General features: G+C 37.6%; 2 long non-coding RNA genes across 4 annotated transcripts in view; one reads left to right on the forward strand and one right to left on the reverse strand.

The window, feature by feature from the left end:
- LOC140683751 (uncharacterized) overlaps positions 1-20,028 on the forward strand; it is a 218,360-nt gene that overhangs the window by 28,292 nt on the left and 170,040 nt on the right. The gene's annotated exons all lie outside the window — the stretch shown is intronic.
- Positions 10,227-19,467, reverse strand: LOC140683750 (uncharacterized). Its single transcript, XR_012055145.1, has 2 exons — positions 11,309-19,467; positions 10,227-10,641 (listed from the first exon to the last, which is right to left on the reverse strand). It is a non-coding gene; the product is annotated as an uncharacterized lncRNA (long non-coding RNA).

Here is a 20,028-nt window from a genome sequence, read left to right on the forward strand (position 1 = left end):
TAAAAATGGCATCAAAGATTTTGCTAGGTAATTTTGGCATCTGGGAATAGAAATTTGAGAAAAGCTTAATATGTTGGGCCTTATGCATCAAGAAGTGCAATATTAGCTGTCTGATACAACCCCTGAGGCTGGTATCATGTTGGATATTGTGTGGGGATGGCTGGTTTCCTCAGGATCTGCAGGAGCTGATTGATGGAGCTGTCACAGTCCCTTATGTGTCAGAGCCTGGGGAGGCCTGTGAGGGAAAATTTTATTAGTGCTTGTCATCAAAGAAAAATTTTGTGCTTCTCACTTCAGTGGTCCTGCTGACACCATCAACACAGGATCATGGCAGGCTTTCTCTTGCCGGCCTGATCTTTACTGGGGCTTCTCATAGATCCTTTTCAATGAATGTGTGTCTTCTGCACCATTAAAGGCAGTGACAGGACTCCAGCTGCTCAGAAAGATGAAATCTAACAGCTCTAGAATATTCTAGCTAGATACAAAAGTCACAAATATGTAAGATTTAAATAAATGTCATCTTGCTTGCAGGATGAGAGGAATAAGGAATGAAGTAGTTATGTAGGAGTTTTGTTGTTTTGTTTTGGTTTTTTTAAAATTCTTTTGTTAATGTGTGCTTTTATAATTTATAATTTGTCTGAATTCACAAAGAAGCTCAGGTTCACCTTCATAGGCTGGCTGGGCTGGTGCTGGCAGAAAGGTTTGTGCTTGTCCCCAAGGAAAGAGGGCAGAGCAGAGCAGGCAGAGTCTGGCTGGTAAAGAAGTTTACAGGAACTGCAGCAGCAGTAACTCTTCTTGCACAGGGAGAGGAGGTGGTGATGAGGACTGAAAAGGCAATGTGTCATGGGTTCTGATTCCTTCTTGTGGCTTTGGAAATTGAAGGAATAAGGAGAGATTGTAGTACGTGTGTTTAGAGGTGCTGTGCAAAGCATAACCGAAGGGAATATTTTTTATCTGAAGTCCCTTACTAATGAGTAAAGATAAACCTGAGTGTAATTTCTCATAAAATGTCTATGTCTCAGAAAACACAGGAAATGTGGATGAGCAAAGCTTTTTTTTTTTTTTCTTATAATTTTGTGATGCTATCTGTAAATGCTTGAAATCAAATGAGATGTTCTGTTCCCAGCTGCCATGAACCTAGGCACTGCAGAGGTGCTGTGTACTGTGGAGGCTTTTGTGGGTAGTTGGAGCATCAGCCCCTCTGACCCCAGGATCAGCTTTGTGCCAAGTCACCCTGGCACAAAGCACACACCTGGGGTTTGCTACCCACTGTTCTGGGATTGCTGGGGAAGCCCTAACATGTCTGCCGATCACTTTTGGTGGCAGCCTGAAGCATTTTAAATATAGGTGTTGCTCCAGTTTGAATCTGGTGTAATTAAATGCAGCGAACACAAATGACTCATGGAGCATGAGTCAAAATAGGAAAAGGGCAACAGGTTGTCTTAGAGAACTTTTCAGAAGCAGAGCAGAGTCTTTCTTTTTGCAGTGAAGCAAGATTGTAGGGGAATAGCTAGATGAAAGGATTCATACTGGGTGGACACAGGTGGAGGAAGCCACATCCAGGCCTACCTTTTATCTTCTGAGAGATGTCACTGACTGGTTGTGGTTCTGTGTTCAACCTCCCCACACTACAGGAGGAAGCACTTTTAGATCCTACTGAAAAGGAGCCAAGTAGCAGCAGCAAGAAAGTTTAGCAGTAGGTAATTAACCAATTGTACCTCTTTACTCACCATGGTGAGGGGATATTTATAGCTACTGTGAAAAAACTATACCTTCATAAAAGCAAAAGTAATTGTAATTGCTTCCCTTAATCTTTGCTTCTTTTTGACAGTGACACTTATGAAACATCTGAATACTCTATCAGCTTGTGAGTAAATGTCATTAAGTTAGTAGTTGCAGAGCTTCCTTTCATATTGACAAAGACTTAAAGAAAATAATACAGTTTTTTAATATGTAAACATGTGATAAAGAGTGATAAATAGACTTCAAGTTTAAAGATTTTTTTTCTAGTATAGTTTTATGTTGGTATTTAAAAAGTTGCTTCTATATTTATTGCCTTTCCCTTCAGAGTGAGTTCCTTGACATTCTGCAGTGTGATTGGGTGTTTCCTTGAACTTTTAAAAAAAGTTTTCACTTTAAAACTTACCAGAAATGTATCAAGGGATCTGTGTTGCTGTCAGTTTTTCAAAACAACCACATTTTGAAATCAGTGGGGATATGTGTTGAACAAGGTACGGAGTAATATGGCCTAGAGCTACTAAGTTGCTTACTTGATAGATGCTAGAGGAAATGTATTCTGATCACTGAACTCTTGCTCTTTTTGCTAAGTGCCTTAACTATCAGCTTCTCGTTAAAAATTTCCCCATGAATGTGGTCTTTCTGCCAGACTGGCATCAGTTGAGAAGGAGGAGGAGAATTTAGTCTGACAGTGTCCCCCTTGCAGAGCAGCTGGCACATCTTCAGCAATTATGGAACACCGAAGAGAAGTGACAAGAGTCCATAAAGAGGTAGCTCATCACACTTGGCATTTTAGGACAGATACTCAACGAGGTACATTAGCACTGCTTGTCTGACTTGGAAAGAAAGCTTTGGTTTTACTGTGCCTAAGGCCTTTCATCCTTTTAGATACTTCCAATCTGGACATAGATTGCGATTTTTGTGCATTAGGGTTGGTAGTAAATCAACAAGGAGTCTTCTAGTCCTGGAAACTTCCAGGGAAGAATTGGAAGAATGCAGTTTTTTCTATATGGTAATTACTTTTATCCTCAACAGAATGGCCTATGTGAGCATCTACGTATCGGTAGAGTTGGCATGCAGCTTTTAGCAAACACATTTAGCAAACAGTGATTTTTAAATTGCAGCTTGAGCACTACAAAAATGAAGATAGCCCTTAATATTCTGGTCAACTTCAGGAATAATGTGTAGCTTTAATATTAGCTTCAATTCCTTACTTCTTAGTAAAAAGGGCACATATTTCCCAGGGAAGATCAGACACAGAAGAGGTTTCACTGACGTTATTTGGTAAATTCTAGACCAGTAAGTCCCTGAGGTGAGAATAGTTGGAACCCAGGAATGTATTCAAGGAAAGCAGTTTAGTGCAAATTTCCTCTATTTTTCCTTTTTCCAAAGTATCTGCTTATAACAACTGCTGTTGGAGAAAGGCTAATTCTTTAAAACATCTACTTCTTCTACTGGAATATTTTATCTTTTTGTTTTTTGGCTTTGTCTATCACAAAGTGAGTAGTGGGGCATCTAAGACAAAGTTGCTTTTGCCCAAGTCCCTGGTTTGTGCAGATAGTAGAAGTTACTTTTCAAGTGTAATGAATTAGAGAAAGGGAACTAAGTCCTATATCCACAGAGGAAACTGGTACACATGACCTCACTCATGCACAGCTACATGAGAAGTATGATGTAAAGACAAGGCTCTGTAATGAAAAAAGGAAAGAGAAGAATCAAACTTTAACTTCTATGTGATTCTTTTATTCTGATGTAACACCGTAGGAAACTGTCCCCAAAACATGTACGTATGCTCACTTTGCTGGGTCTTTTGGGTATGAATGGCTCTCAAAAAATGGGGTCTGTGCAGCAAGTCCCAATTTGAGCTAGCTGGAAATACTGAAAATATTTTTTTCTTCCTCTTCCTCTTTTTTTTTTTTTTCTTTTTTTTTTTTTTTTAAATTTAATATAACAGCATAACTTTTGAGAATGTCTTTGTTATAAGATGCTTTCAGGTCCAAGAGAGATATCTGATCACATATGTGAATAGAAAACTTTAACATGACTTTGTGTCTCCAGTCACTATTTGAGATGCAGATAGTCTAAGTTCAAGTCAGTGCTGTTGATGTGAAGTAGGGATGTTGCCCATTTGTGTCTCAACTAGTAGGGAGGTCTCAAACTTTGCTGGAAAAGCTGACACTTTTTTCAAAAGAAAATGAATTTTGCATTTCACACTGAATCAAAACACACACCCTGCAACAGGCTGATTTGTTGGCTTCCCTGTCTACTTCTGGTCTTCTCATTTTTAGTAAAATGTCTTGCTTTCTGAGCATCTGTAATGATAGCTGTAGCCATATTTGTTGGAGATTAGTAAAGGTGGAAAGGAGCTGATATCAGCTTATGCTATGTGAAAACCAGGTTATAGGCTTCATAAGTTTTCCTTGACATAAGTTCTCCTCTACTCCTCTGATTTTTCCCACATAATTATAAACATAGCAAGACACCAGCTTTGATGTGTGTTCATTCCTGTGTTCACTAGTGCGGCCTCATATCTCTGTTTCTTCACTTATCTGTTAAGTGTAACTTTGCATCCAGTTGTTTCAGCTCCTTTCCACAAGAATATCTTCTCTGTCATTTTTTCAGTGTCAATAACAATCAGATTTTCATCTTTCGTTAAGTTTTCATATTCTACTGCATTTGAAACATAAAGAAAATTTGTTCTTATTACCCTTGACACTTGTATTATAAAGGTTACAAGAAGTAACCAGAGCCAGCTGTTCTTCAGATAAAAATACAGAGCTTTATTGCCGCTGGAAGAGTTATGTCCACTTTTACAGTCTCATGGCATGCCATAAATGATTTTGCCCTCTGAAAAAGGCATTTGAAAGCATTTTCCTGCATTCTAATCCTTGCTGTAGAAAGAAAAAGTTTCCAAGTGCTGCCCTCTAAGCAGCTAATCATTTGCTCAGCTTCCCACAGTTTAGCTTTTAACCTCTCCTTTCTGACTGATGAAGATAGTTTAAGCCTGGAAGATAAGGTTTTTCTACTATAATACATATAGGGAAAGCAGATTTTTACAAATCCAAACAGACTGGGACCTGCAATATTTCACTTCATAAAAGTATCAGATGAGGAAGAATAATTGCCTGAGTAAAAACTTGAGTAACTCATTAAATGCACGAAAATTATGAAAATAGGTTCTTGATCTGACATTAAGATTAGTTAAAAAGAAAAAAAAGCAGCTGCTTTGTCAACAGAAACAAAGAATTCAACACTTTCCCTTATCCTCTTGCCAAGCTGCTGCTTAGTCTTATCTTTTAATTAAACCTGAACTTTAAATACATGTGTCTAGCATAGCAGTTTATTAAATAAAACATCAATAGGCAAACAGTATTCTTGTCAATTAGCATTCAGGTCAGAGGTTTCTGGTTGTTATTTTTTCCTCATTACAGGATGGACATATTAAAGGTCCTAGTTTTGTTGCAATTTAGTTTAAAGTCACCAATTAAGAAGCAGAAATTACAGTCTTGTGCTGAAAATGTTTTTAGTTTCATCTAGCATTATTTTCTACTACAAAACAACACTCAGCTGCTTTAATTTTGTATTAAACAGAGACATTACTCCAAATAAGTGAAACCTACTTATTATCAGTCTTTGATAAGAATTTAATAACATCTCCATTCAAAAGAGAAAACTTGATTTGATACATTTGCTGCAATTCCTAAAGAATTGTACTGGTTTTCCATTAATTTTTTTTTTAAAGTATTTTTACGACTTTTGGAAGAATTGAGTCTCTTTGGGGAATTGGAGATAAAACTCTACAGTGAAGCCAGTGGGAGTTTTGCCATTTTTTGGAGGCCAGTTTTCATAAGGTTTCTCAGATGAGTCTGAATGAAATTGCAAATACAAGCATTGCTATGCAAGCCCACAGTTTTGATGTAGAACTAGTTATTCATTCAACAAATTGAAGTAAAACCTCATGACTTAGATAACCAAGCCCACAGCGCTCAAACACAAGTCAAAGCACTGAATGCCAAATAATGAAATTTCTGGCTACAATGGCTAAAATACACATCATTTTAGGCTTGTCCTAGCCTAAAAAGGGACTTAATTTTTTTCTAAAATAAGACATGCTGATGGGATAAGTGATATTCTTGAAGTTAAATGTATAGTTTTCTAGGGTATGCCTCAAGTCCTTATAAATAACAGAGAAATTAAAAAGCAATCCAAATTAGTCCCAAATTACTGGATGGTCAAAGAAAGAGTTGGGTATATAAAAAAAAAAAACAAAAATGGTACTCAAACACATGTATGTCCAATGGAAATAAAGCTTATATTTAGGACTCTGGTGATCTAAAATATTTTCACCACCTTGAAAATATTAGCAGTCAAGTCCACCATTTTCCTCAAACATGGGATGACTGCACTTTCATTTCTGTTCAATACAGCATTACATTGCAGTTTTGTGCACATTAATAATGCAGCATGGGTGTAATGCTATAATGACTCATAACCTAGAACAAACATAATGTATTTATCTAATATGAAATGATGTCGTAAGCAATGAGGCTAAAACAAGCATCTAAGAAAGAATTCATGATGGAAGAAAGCAAGACTCTTTCCAGTAATTCTATGCAAACATTAGGAAGGTGGTTAATTGGTAAAATGAATTTGAATTAATTATGCATGAATCCTGTGGCAAGTACAGCAGCACTCAACTCATTAAGAAATCATAGTTTGGAATGCAGGGTGCCATTCTGACTGCATTATATCCTCAGTATGTTTATGGCCACTTTTTAGAGGATTTCAAGGTAGCTTTATAGAGTACACTGTCATTAGGAGAAATACCTAGGATTTTTGAAGTGTGTGGGAACTCAAGAATCCTTTGAACTTGTGAATTTCCTGACAGATGAGTGAAGACAATATGTTATCTTAAAAAATAGAAAAAGGTTAACACTCAAAAAACGAGGGCCCTGGGAAAATTTAGAAACAAATCACTAATCAATTTGCATTTTAAAAAATCAGGAGATAATAAAATGATAAAAAGTGCTGTTATAGGTTTTTCCAAAAAATGATTCCATCAAAACAATTTCCTTCCTTGACAAGGTAACCAGCATAATCTCTAGAAAAACAGAAAACAGTAAAAATTAGGAACTCTGTATTTTTGTACTGCTTTTTTGACACTCTCACAAGCATTATACAGCATTATGGTCTAGATTTAATCACAGTAAAGGGAATGCACAATGTGGATCAAAATATCCCCACTTTAATTAGTGTGGGACACTGGGACATATCTTTTTAGGGAAGAGGCAGATAAACAGCATCACAGACCATAAAAATGATACAAAATTTATAAAGAAAAATCTAGAAATTTAACTATGTAAGTCAATATTTCAACTGTGAATATCTTCAGCTATGGAAGCTGAAGAGTTTTCTGCATTGCTAATTAATGAGAGAAAAAAGATAATTTACATCAAATCAGATTACTTTGGGTATTAAGAAAATTGTCTGAAATGTTATGGAGGATAAAGTATTGGGATGATACATGTGATGTGTTCAGAGATTCATGGAGTTACAGAACAATTTAGGTTTGAAGGGTCCTTAAGATGATATTTGTCTCAACTCCCCACTCAAATCAAATCCAACAAGAACAGGTTGTTCAAGATGATGTCCAATAAAGTTCTGATTGTTAATTTTTGGTTCCAGAGGCCTATACTGAGTTAAAGATAAGGTGTAGTCAGACAGAGTCCCTTTATTTTTCATGAATTACAAAGCCTGGTTGGTATTATATGAAGGGTTAAGGAAAGGAGGAATATTTTAGAAGTAGAATAATATTTTAGGAATGCTCATTATTTTTTCAAGTAGATTTCTCAGATATGAAACCTGTGATAAAGTTTTCGAGATATAGAAGGAAATTAAAATTAACAGGATATTGTTTAAAAAACACACAGTTCAAAGAAAGCTTAATAGAACAAGCTGAATCTTCTGCTGTTTTGAGTTTAGAAGACATTTGAGATGAAAATTTAAACTATCAAGTATTTCAAACAGAGGAAAGAAGAAAACTAAGAAGGTGGTATGTGTGCTCTGTAGTTGCTTACAGAAAAAAATAAAACTAATAGCAAAAATATGTGCAGTCTAAAATGAGAAAGAAAAGTGACAAAGAGAAGAAACTGAAAATTCCAAATGGTGTAAGAAGTCCTAATCAGCTGCATGTGTTCGTTTTCAATAAAGATGTCTAATGAGGGCATAGAAATTAAATCAGAGGATTTCTGCTGGAAACAAATAACTAGCAACAAGAATTAAATGAGAAAGGGCATAGAGTAAAGAAAATTATGTTTGATGAAAATGTTACAAAGCAAAAGCAGATTCATGCAATGTGCATAGAGAATATTAAAATAGTGAGGAGAAGGAGTCTGAGATTTCAGAAATTATATTTTTCAAATTCATAGGAGTCAAAAATGTTGCCCATAACTTTTGGAAAAGTATATTTGATAGCTGTATAAAAGAGTAGCTGGAAAATTATTGCACAAATGTGGTAATGGTCAATTATTCGAGAAAATATTCAAACAGAAAAAGGGAGAGTTGGAAATATTATGGACTATTTTTTCCCTTATCTTGATCAAAATCCAGCTTCTTGCTAAACTAAGGTTGATTTGTGGTGATTGTCCTCTGGTGCTCACAGCCTCTTCACCTGGGTCGTGATCTTGCATGTAATTAGCAAAGCACCCCTGCTTTTGCCAGTGGCTGATTGATTGAGTCAATTGTCCATTAACATTCCAGTCTCTTACATGTGGTTAACCGAAGTAAAAATGGTACTTTTTCTGTGACGTTGAAAGCAAGATGTTAAGCAAATGTTGCTTTTGAATTTTGGTTGACCAAATATCATGATGGGCCTTTGATGATGCAAAAGTACTTTGCCTTTAGACTTGAGAATGTGGGTTTGGTGAAACATTGAGGAAAGAAGAAAAGAAGTCTTGTAGATACAATTAGGATATTACACATTGTTTAGAATATAATTTTCTATATGGTATTTTCTACTCAGACTGTCCTGATTAATTTTTTGTAATGGAATGTAGTCATTCCCATTTTCAAGAAAACATTTTGAAATACATCATTTACCATGATTATCTGAAATGAATTAGTAGTTCAAGGAAATGTATTATCTCTCTTTTCCAGGGCTGGATTACCTTTCCTGAGAAAAGGATGAATGGGTGCAAATCTGTTAATCATGATAATACATAAATTGAACAGCTTGCCAGGATTGCATTTATTATTTTGCTCTGCAGCCATAGTAGATATTTCCTTCAGCTTTCCTTCACAGAGGTATATTTTTTCAGCCAGCTTAGAAAGAAGAAATATAACTTATTTCTGTAAACATGGACATGTCTGCAGTCTTGACAAAATGTTTGCAATTTGTAATATGAGAAATGAGGAAATAGAAAATCTTTAACCCTGTTTTAATATGGTTAAAATCTTTAACCATCCTACTGTTACATACCTGGGAGTGTTGGAGTCCTCTGCTCAGCAGAACAGGCATACCACATCAATTTTTTAATGTCACTGACCCTGTGTGGCCCTTCCTATTGAGCTTCATCAATAATTTTTGAAGAAGACTTGACCTAAAATGTATAGTGTTTTAAATCCTTCTTGCAATTATTGTCTTTCAAAACATGCTTGTTGGAGAAGGTGGTAATAGCAGAAGATATTCACTCTCTAAATATAATGCTCTGAATAAAATCTAATTTTGGTTACACCCTTTCCTGGATTTTTTTGTTTGTTTGTTTGGGGTTTTTTTCTTGGTTTTTTTTTCTGTTTTTTTTTTTTTTTTTTTTGTTGTTTTTTTTGTTTTTTTGGTTTTTTTTTTTGTGAAGAGGAGGAGGAAATTCATCTTCCCTCTTGCTGAAATAATCCTAATTAAATATTAATTCACCCAGAGAGTGTGCCCACAGGCAATCAAAATTAATGGTGAGAGCAGCCACAAGCAAAAATTTCAGTTGGGTCATGCTGACTGTTTGGAAATATTAGATGGAGTGAAAACTGGAGTGGAATACACTTAGGTCATTCTTGTGCTTATTTTGTTGTCTATATCCCCTATGACAAAGGGCATAAAACCAAAAAAGACTACAGCCTGGGCTTCGGGGGAACTTGTCCCTCTACAGCTTGCCACCTAGTTGTCATTAGTTCAAAAACTGGATTTCTTCTTCTCATTAGCTTACTTGCCTTTGGAGCCCATATGCAGTCCTCACATCCCCAGCAAACCAGTTATACTGGAAGTGGGCAAAGAGTATGACTGAGAATAATCTGTGAACAGCTTGGAAAAAAATGGGGGCATCAACAAACAATTAATTAGATCCTTGTCAAAAATTAACATAAACCATTAGATCTTGAATTCAGTACTGTCATCTGTCATGGTTTGACACTGGCACAATGCCAGTGCCCCCCATGAAAATGCAATCTCTCAACTGAATGCTGTAAAATGCGATTGAGAACAGAGCAAAGCAGGCCCAAGCTTAATAACAAGAAAAAAACTTTATTAAACTACTACCACTATGCTACTATAAAAGAGGGGGAAAAAAAAGAAGAAAGAAAACACACACAATTCAAAATTAAAACCTTCCAAAGCATTCCTCCTCCCACCACCCAACTCCAACAAACCACAGTGAGACACAATCTGGACCCCAGTCAGGTTTCCACCCTCCAGATAATCAACACCCAGTCCATCTGCAGGGAGAGAGGAGTCTCTCTTGTGCCACAGACCCCCCAAGAAACACAGCTGCCACATCCTGTGCTTCCATGTCACCACATGGCACCGCCCGGAGGAAAAAGTTTGCCAGTGGTGACCCTCTCCTTTCCATGCACAGTGCTCTCACCACCAATGCATGGATGGACAGACTGCTTTTAGGATTTTTTCCTTTCAAGGATGCCCTGCCAAGAGGGGGAAAAAACAACAGTTCCGTTTTTCCTTTTTGGGACCAACAGTCCCCCCCATTTTCCCCTGGAGCCGAGGATCCACGAACAGAGATCTTCTTCTCTTCTTCCTCTCTGAAGACAGGGGTCACCACCACAAACCTCCTTAACTTTTCTCTGTTTACTCCACTTCTGTCTTTTCCCAGCTGAAGCATGGTCTCTTTGGCTCACCAGCATCCTCCTAAAATACAGTCTCTCTTTGGAGGAGAAGATCAGTTCAGTCTGTGGCTACCAAGAAAAAGTCCAGCCAAAAGCCACTCCATCGTCTCCTCCCACCTAGAATTTCTCCTTCCAACATCCCAGGTCCCAGGCTGTCTCTCTTCCTCTCTTTTCAAACCAAGGAGGAGAAAAATTTCACAAAGCTTTCATTTCTCAGGAAGGGTTAAAAGTCCCAACTCCCAGAGATGGCTTGCTGCCCAGGCTCCAGCTCCCACAGGCGGCTGGGCACTTTGCGGCCCCCCCCGCTCTTCTCCTTCCCCGCGGTGAACTGCTGATAAAACCACCACCGTCTCTTTTTCTCTTTTGGGAGAGAGAGACTCTGGGGGGAATGGAGACATCCCAGATTTCTCCACCCTTCCATCTGCAGGGGGCCAGCCGGTTCCAGTCCCTCCACCCTTGGGCCTACCTCCGAAGGCCACATGGCTTCTCCCCTCCCCCACCCAGCTCGTCGCCGGGCAGGGGAGAGTCCTGCACTGACCACTGACCGGAACCCAAGAGCGAGTTCTCCTGGGAATTCTGCTTTTAACCCCTCTGTGTTCTCAGAGGCGTGTCTACCTTCAATTGGTCAATGTCCAAATTGACTTCTTCCTTCCGGAAAAATTCTTTTTCCGTGTCAAACCACGACATCATCTAATACAGGGAGAAGAAAAACAAGCATAAATTAAAAAGAAAAATATTCTGCTTGTAAAAGTGACTTTTAAAACCTTCTCCCTTGCCCAGAGGAAACACTGGGGAAAATACATGTGTTACATGTTTGGTACAGTATCCATGTGGCAGCTAGAGCTTCTTCACCAAAACATGTTTCCTATCCCAGCCCAAGGAAAAAACTGTAAAAATCTCACAGAGCTGGGTGCATCAAAGCAAAGCTGAGTGAATGCAAACCAATCTTATTGGAATGCCTTATAGGAATTTTCTAGTCTTGAAACCCTGAAGTACTAAATCAGCTTTAATGTGGATTTAGTGGGTTTTACAAATTTTTAATAAATTCAGACATGAAATAGACTGAAGAATTATTCCTCAAATGAAAGGAGAAAAGCCTGTCTTGGTGATATCTGAGAAATAATCTCTTACCATAAAAGTCACTCTTACCAGATGCCACTAGTCTGTAAAATGTAATTATTTATGAAATATGTTTTTTCAATATTTTGTTTCTAAACCATATCACTTGCACTCCTTGTTTCTTATCTACTTCTTACTCTCTGAAATTTTCTATAAAATCCTGTTAATGTTTTGCTTTTGGGACTGCTGGATTTCTTCCTTTTGATGTCAATATAACCTACTGTTCAGCTTCTGGGTAAGTGTCTTGACACTAAATGGGAGAGAGGTCTAAGTGTGGGTTTAAGAATTTGCATTCCAATGGAGATGCAAATTGCCTATGATAGTAATTGAGATGAATGTCAAGGAAAGAAGCACTGGTACAATCCTGCATTAATGTGGTGTGTCCAAGTGTGGTAGCAGCACTGAGCTGATATGAATATTCCTGTAGTAGGATGACCCTGGTATTCTTGGGAAGCATGAATACAATAATTGATCAGACCTGTAGACCCATCACTGCTCTTTTTCTTTCAGTCAAAAAAAGAAAAAAACAATCCATCTTTTGGTCACCAAACACATTTTTTTGTGGAGGTTTACTGGGTTATTTTCTAAGAAGAGAACAAAAAAGTGTCCTTGCATCACAGGAGCAAAAATAATTAATTAATATGCCATGTATAAGTGGCTTGCCAAGCAGGCTGGCTCTCTCCTGTGCTATTGTAAGTGTCATCCACCTGGGGCCATGTAGACCACTCATGTAAAAGGCACTTACAGGGGTACAGGTGCTGTATCTCTCAGTCTGCCTTGAACTCCATTGAATCTAATGGGAGGCATTGTGAAGACTTCAGTGGTATTTTGAACACATTTTTCCACGTGCTTTTGAGTGTAATGGGTGCATGTAGGTGCTCATGAATATCCATTCTCTGAAGACATTCTGGCAGCAATTTCCTTCAGGCTCTATACCAGAGAATCTTGGATGTGATTTTATGTTCTTTACTCAGCCAAATGTGGAAAATTCATGAGGTCTCAGGGCTTTGTTCCTCCAGTTTTTGCAAATATTGGTAGTTCTATCATGGTCTGTATACTGCAATTTAGTGATTATATCAAAGGATCTGAAATGCTAATCCCCATTGAGCTGTTGACTGTGTAATGAGAGGCTTCTAAAGTCTTTCAAAGTTACTGAAACAGGTGTTGTGAGGGATAAGAACATCAGACTGAGGTGAATAAAATCATATCACAGAAGCTCTTCTTCCACAGAAGCAGATTTCCTTATGCCATCCAAGTTAGCATGTGGTTTCACAACCTTTTGTTGTTTTTAAAATCAATCTCCCACTCCAACAAAGTTCCAGACTAGAAAAGCCAGAAAGTGATACTACACAGACAAAAAATTTACAATAGCAATGGCAAGAACAGTTGTCAACCTCTTTTGAAGGTACTAACTGGAGCACTAACCTTTGTGTTTGTTTTTACAAGGCAGACAAATATGTACTGGGAACTAGATGGAGGTCATCCACACACTTCATATGGGTCACTGAAAAACGATCACAGGGTAGCAACTTTCATTTTTAATCAATAATGTAGAGGTGAAAAGCACCATATTTCATTAGCAATGCCACAGGTGGTCCATGTCTCTGCCTTCATTTCTTTATCCTACTGGTTCTATGAACCTTTAGGAACCTGGCTACTTTTAGGGCCGAGCAGGCTGCTTTTTCTGACATTCAAAGGGGATTTTGAACCTTAAAAGTTGTCTGTTCACAGTGGCAAGAGGTGCATCTGGAAGAGAAATGTAGCATGTATGAAAAATACTTTTCAGGCAGCAAAGGAAAAGAATATATAAGAGGAAAGAATAAGCTGTATTCTTTTCATATAAGACAAACTGTAAAGTAATGAAAGTAAGAAAATAAAATCACTGGTGAAAACCAGAAAAGTAATAGTAAAAAGCTTCCTTCAAACAGATGGTTTGTTTTTATTCCAAGAGATACATAAAAAGTTTTATTATTATCTAAGTTCACCTTCCTTCATTTTATGACATGAGAGGGAAGAAGAAAGATAGGAAAAGGGAAACTAACAGCTATTTGGAAACACAACGGTGGAATTTGCTGTTTCAAAGAATGAACAAAGTGCCCAGGATTGGATATTTTTGTGCAATAGGCATGCCAGAATACTCAGTTTTCAGCAGGCTTAATTCTCAAGTGACAATCCAGTGGACCAAGAAATCAGGCTCTGGTAACTGAAGTCTCATATAATGCCCATATGGGCTTTTAAAGATTGACTCTAAAACAAAATTATAAGCATCTAATTATAACTGTAAAACAACTAGAGATTACTGTTACCATTTTGTTATTAGGATGAATAAGTTTTCAGTTCAGGTTACCCCAGCTATCCTTATGTTCAAATGACAACCTATGCTTGCACTGGTGATGCTATGAAGTGAAGCAGTGTGTTTACTATAAATCGGGATTTTTTCAAAGAGTATGTTCATCCAAATTTTAAGTTTCCCAGAGGGAAAACTGCAACAAAGAGAGCAACTCCCGGGGTATTATGTCTGCAAACTGAAGCCATCTTCCTGTTGGCTGAAACTTACTGAGCTTCACACATTTTTAACTGTTTATTTCAAGTTAACAAAGAGACCTTTCATGTTGGTGTTCGAGAGCCATGTTTGGACCTTTGTGTCTGACAATTAAATGGACTGTGGGACTAATATGTCTTAATTAAATCTGATTTTTTCATATCTTCCTGCTAGATGTGCTTCATCATCATATTTACTAACCAATTTTGTAAAGATAGTGCAATAGAATTATTTTTCTAGCAAGAGTCTATTCATGCAGTGAAAGATACTTTTGGTCTTTTGGCTCTCATTTTGCAATGTGGTTCAGGTGTTGAGAAGCTTTGGGAGCTGAACTTGTAGTGATTTTCAAGGCACCCCTAGAATTCACCTTGGTGAAGTTTTCTATGTACATCAAGTCATCAAACAAATTGCCTCCTGCTGCTTTCCAAAGGCAATAGAGCTCTTTAGCTCCAGAACTGGGTCTGTCAGGAGGAACTGAGTGCCTGGCCATTTGGGTGATGGTGAGGCACAGGTCAGTCTGCATCCGGTATGGGCTTACCTCAGAGTTTTGAGCTGACTTCAGTGTGCTACTAGAGTTCAGTGCAGGCTTTCAGTGCTGGTCAATGCACATTTTGAGCTGCCCATCTACTGCACAGAGATCACTGTGCACACAGCAGTTCCTGGAGCATCACAATGGGATAATCTACTGTTCTAGCAATCTTCTTGGGTGTGAAAAATATTTATATTTAAAAAAAAGTTTTTCGGGAGACTTTTAGCCATAAGATAACCAGAAGCAAAAAGCCTTTTCTAAGGTGTCTCCTTGAAAGATTATGTCCCTTTTCGTTTTGTTAAATAAGAATATATTATATTTGACTAGAAAAAAATGAACAAAATTTATAGGATTTAATAACTGAGCCAGTGACTCAAATACAAAATTCTTTTAACCCAAGGAGAAAAGAAGTTCCAGAGGAGCAATAATGATAAAACCAAAACAGCAGTAATATCACCTCTACCAATAACAATAGAAAAGAAATAGATAATAACTTTTACCTAAACCATATTAAAGGTCATAAATATATTTTAAAAATTTTGTGCTCAAGTTAATATTTAGTCTTACACAAATCCATACATTTCAATTGCTGGAATGCAAACCTTAGCAATATACTTTGCTGGGGGATATGTTTGTTTTTCCACTCTTTGACATTTTTATTGGAAATGTGGGTTTCTACTATTAGTCTGTAAACAGAGGTGGGCAATTTGTCTACCTCATCTACCTTAGTAATCGGTCAGTGTGGGACCAGCACAGGATTTGCTGGTTTGCAGAATCACCTTGAGGTGTTGTCAATCAAGGATAATCAATCAGTCATCAACCAATACTTTCAAATTTTAGCACAACCTCACTTTGTTCTTGTCTTCCTCCTGTGCTCACAGCAAACAAAACATTGTTAACAAGGGCCTTTTGCAGAATAAACTGAAAACTGGAAACTTTGTTTCTTTCAACCTTTCTAATCAGGGCGGTACAGTTTATTAATAGCTGTTGACTTATGAAGATAAGAACGATAAAACATTTTTCTATGCGTCAATCTTTAATTGTCCTTAAACCTTCCATAATTTCTGAAAAGCAACATAGCTTTCAAGTATTCTCTTTTAAAATCTAAAAGAGAAGATTATCTAACCTGGAAAAACACACAGTAAATCCAGACGTTGTTTCTTGGCTTTATCTCTCCTGGTCTTTTAGATTTTATAGCAGAATTACTAAAATTCTGCTCTTTCCATTACTCTCATTAATTTTAGCTGCAGCTAGGGTCCGTTCTCCAATTCCTTGCTTTTTGCAGAGAGGTAGCTTATGTGCCAACTGATGCTCTATGCTAGACAGCATGTGTACATGACCACTCATGAGGTTTTTCTTCTCTCCAGGAACCTGATACAAGCCTGAGTCTGGTCATGACAGTGTCTGTGCACACAGAAAGGAGCAAGTGCTTCCAGCTCTAAATATGTGTAATTTTAGATGTCAAGCAAATGGCACATGTGGCACAAGGCAACAATCAGCTTTTCTTGGAATCTAGCTGTCTCTATTGGCTACTCTGATATTTTTTTCACAGAGCTTCATTTTCCTTAGATTTAAGACCTTTATCTCTTTATTGTGTGCATAACTTGAAAATTGTAGAGACATTTGTCAGTTGATGTCCACCGGTTTTCTCAAAACTGGAACAAAATGTTCACTAGGCACTAAAAGGTGCTTCGTACAGGTTTCTCATTGTAGGGTGTGCTGGATTTCTGCAAGTGAGAGTAGATAATGTGCTGTCCCCTCCTCCAATTTTCTCTACTGTTCTTTGATGCTGCTGCCATGGAGAGAAAGGGGGGGACTAAAGTCATCCTGGAAGCCTGCCCTGTGCTAGTGAGTGTCTCTCTATCTAACAGGGAAATGGAGACAGCATTTTTTTTGGGTCTCTTTTGATGCTTGAGGACACTGTCAAATCCAGACATGGAGAGAGGATGACATGAGGCAAACTGAATGTAGTTTAATTATTAGGGTGTTTTCCTGGGAGGAAAGTGACCCAAAGTTACCATTTCTGTGTTTTATTTTTAGCTCAGTAATGGACTCATGTTAAATGTATGCAAACCTCAGGGAATGGGGTCTGAAGCCCCAGGTCCATCCCCTGTAATTGCTGTCCTTCTCGCTGCATGATTTCTCCACTCTTTGGATGCACAAATGCCTGTCAACTGCACAAAGAGCTAAGAACAACCATGCTCTTCCATTTTCCCTCTTTCTTCCATGTTCTTCCCATTATACCTACATAAGTCCTGTTTAGAGCACTTTTCTAGATATAGGGGAGAGGAGAGGAGATGGGCATAGTGTCATCCCCCTCAGAGACATTTCTCATCTCCTTGCCAGGAGTTATGATCGAAATGTATACTGTAAGGTAGAAGTACACCTCTGTGCATGAGGAGAGGATGGAGGGAAAAGGCTGTCATCATTCCTTTTAATGATTTTTTTAAAAGAAAATCCGGTGTTCCTTCATTTAGTACCTAAAGGCTTTGAGCAGACCCTGTACTAGGTCCATTTTTTAGAGGACTGCTCCTCCTATCTTTAATTTTTAATTCGGCATTTATTTAAAGGATTTTAATTTATTTTTTTCACATGAATAAGTGGAAAGTTCAATTAAGACCTTTGTAGAGCACTGCAAACAAATGCTACTGCTAATTAAGGTAGCATCAGAATTCAGACTAGGGACACTTAGCCACAAAGCTGAGTTGAAACAAGTAACATACTGCACTACACATCACACATGAAACAGAAATTGTGTCTGTGTCTGCAATGTTATGCCTACGCTTATTGAAACCTGATGTTATACCACTATTATATATTTCTACTTTTTCTACTTTTAACACAGGTAAGGAAATGGCACTTGAGGAAGAGTTTGAAAGGTCTCTTATTTAAACAGCAAGTCAAAAAATAATGGAATGGTTTGAGTTGAAAGGGAGTATTAAAGATCACATAATTCCAGCCACCCTGCCACAGGCAGCAACACCTTCCACTGGACCAGGTTGTTCAAAGCCCCGTGCAGCTTGACCTTGAACCTTTCCAGGAATGGAGCATCCACTGCTTATCTGGGCAACCTGTTCCAGTGTCTCACCACGCTCATTGTAAAAAAATTTCTTCTTTCTGTCCAGTTTAAATCTATGCTCTTTTGGTTTAGAAATGCTTCCAGTACACAGGCACAAAGTATTTTGCTTGCAAAGGCTGGGTGAATCCTCACAGTATGGCTGAAAGCATGGTAGGAATCCAGCTCCACCTGGCTGGACTGAGACATTGGTTCTGAGGTGACTTAAACACTCTCTGGAAATTTTATCAACAGTCTATGAACAGTGGGGCACGTTGGTGGAGAAGAAGACCTGGTGTGCCACGAGCTCTTGGCTGCTGAGCAGATGGTCAGAGGGAAGGTTAGACATGTGAGATGGCCATAGAAGGAGTAAAATAAGTTTTCAATTGGGTTATTAAAAGGACTGGGTGAGGGTTTCAGAGAAGTTATGATGTGAAGTGATATCTAAAAACAAGGAAATGAAAAGTGAGGATTTCATCAGTATTACTCAAAAAGATCCCTACACCAGTGCATGCAGACAGAAAAACACAGCTTAAAGCAGAATACTAAAGACATTCTTGAGTGCATTCGCCTTCCACTGAAAGACTTCTGAGCAATGAATTTGGAAATACTTTTATAGAAATCTATGTAAGTTTTTCATCAACTTTCTGACTAAAATTGAGTGCTGTGCACAACTGTGATACACATGTACAGTGCCTTCTAAAGAAAAGGACCCTACATTTATTTGAAAACTGCATATAGAATGACTTTTAACTATCACTTAAAAAAAGCCCAAGCTGTATCTGAAGTGTACTTTCAGTACAGCTTTTCTGTATCTAAAAGAAATGCAGCAAGTATTGCCATATATACTTAATGATCTGTGTATTTAATGATGATAATACGCTGTGAATTTATAGTTGGCTACACATTGATTGTGTTCTGTTTGATATCTAGAATTTATTGGCTAGCACAGAGGCTATGAAACAGAGTTATTAGTCTCGAGTCCAACTATTAATGTCCTCTTAGTCTCTCAGATTACATCCCTGCAGGAACTAAGAGCATGACAGTGACTGTGATGGTCACATTTTATCAACAAGTTAGGTACATGCCCTCAAGAGAAGAAAAGCTTTGCATTTTCTGTCAGGAGTGGAAAAATGAGTTTACATGGGCCAGTGAAGGTAGCAACAGTTGCCATAGGGTTTAAGTAATTTATGCATAGGTTTTTCAATTGTTTATGTTGGACTGTCAGGTGGAAGTCAATGTGTAAAGATAATTCTAGCTCAGCTCTTAAGAACAAAACTCTTGAAGCACTTTAGTCACTAACAAATGCCCAAATACAGGAAATTACAAAGTAACTTTTGCAGGAACATCAACAATGCAGTAAAGATGCTCACTGGATTAGACAACTAGATTTTATCAGGTGTAGTCAGTGGGAGAGATCACTTGATTGTATCAGCAAATTGAATAGTAATTTGTTCCAAGATTTAACATTAAGTAAAATAATGTATCCTAGTAGTTCAGAAGTTTCATTCATTGTCAAAAATATCTTGCCCACTGTACTAGCAGGGAAAAAAGTTACAGTTTTGGATTTCCCATGATCTGTGACATTTATACATTGCATGAAAACTTGCTAGAGGTAATTTTTAAGTTCTTGAAAGATTATAAAGATAGGGATGATGATAAGTAATTTTCAGTGTCAGAAGATTAGTTATCTATCTTTCATAATCTGTGTTGTGGTACAGACTTGAAATTAAAAGAACCTGATTTTAATGACCTGAAATTTATTATATAATATATTAATTGAATGGTCAGTTTCAACAAAAAAAAAAAAAAAGATTAAAAATCCATACCATTTAGTCCTTATCTAAAAGGATATAATGAAAATACAGAAAAAGTGCAATTGTGTTTCTCAGTGGGATACATCAGCCTTCAATGGCTTGACCTCATGGTTTTGCTTTAACT

This window comes from Taeniopygia guttata, chromosome 3 (genome assembly GCF_048771995.1).
Source record: "Taeniopygia guttata chromosome 3, bTaeGut7.mat, whole genome shotgun sequence".
Taxonomy (NCBI): Eukaryota; Metazoa; Chordata; class Aves; order Passeriformes; family Estrildidae; genus Taeniopygia; species Taeniopygia guttata.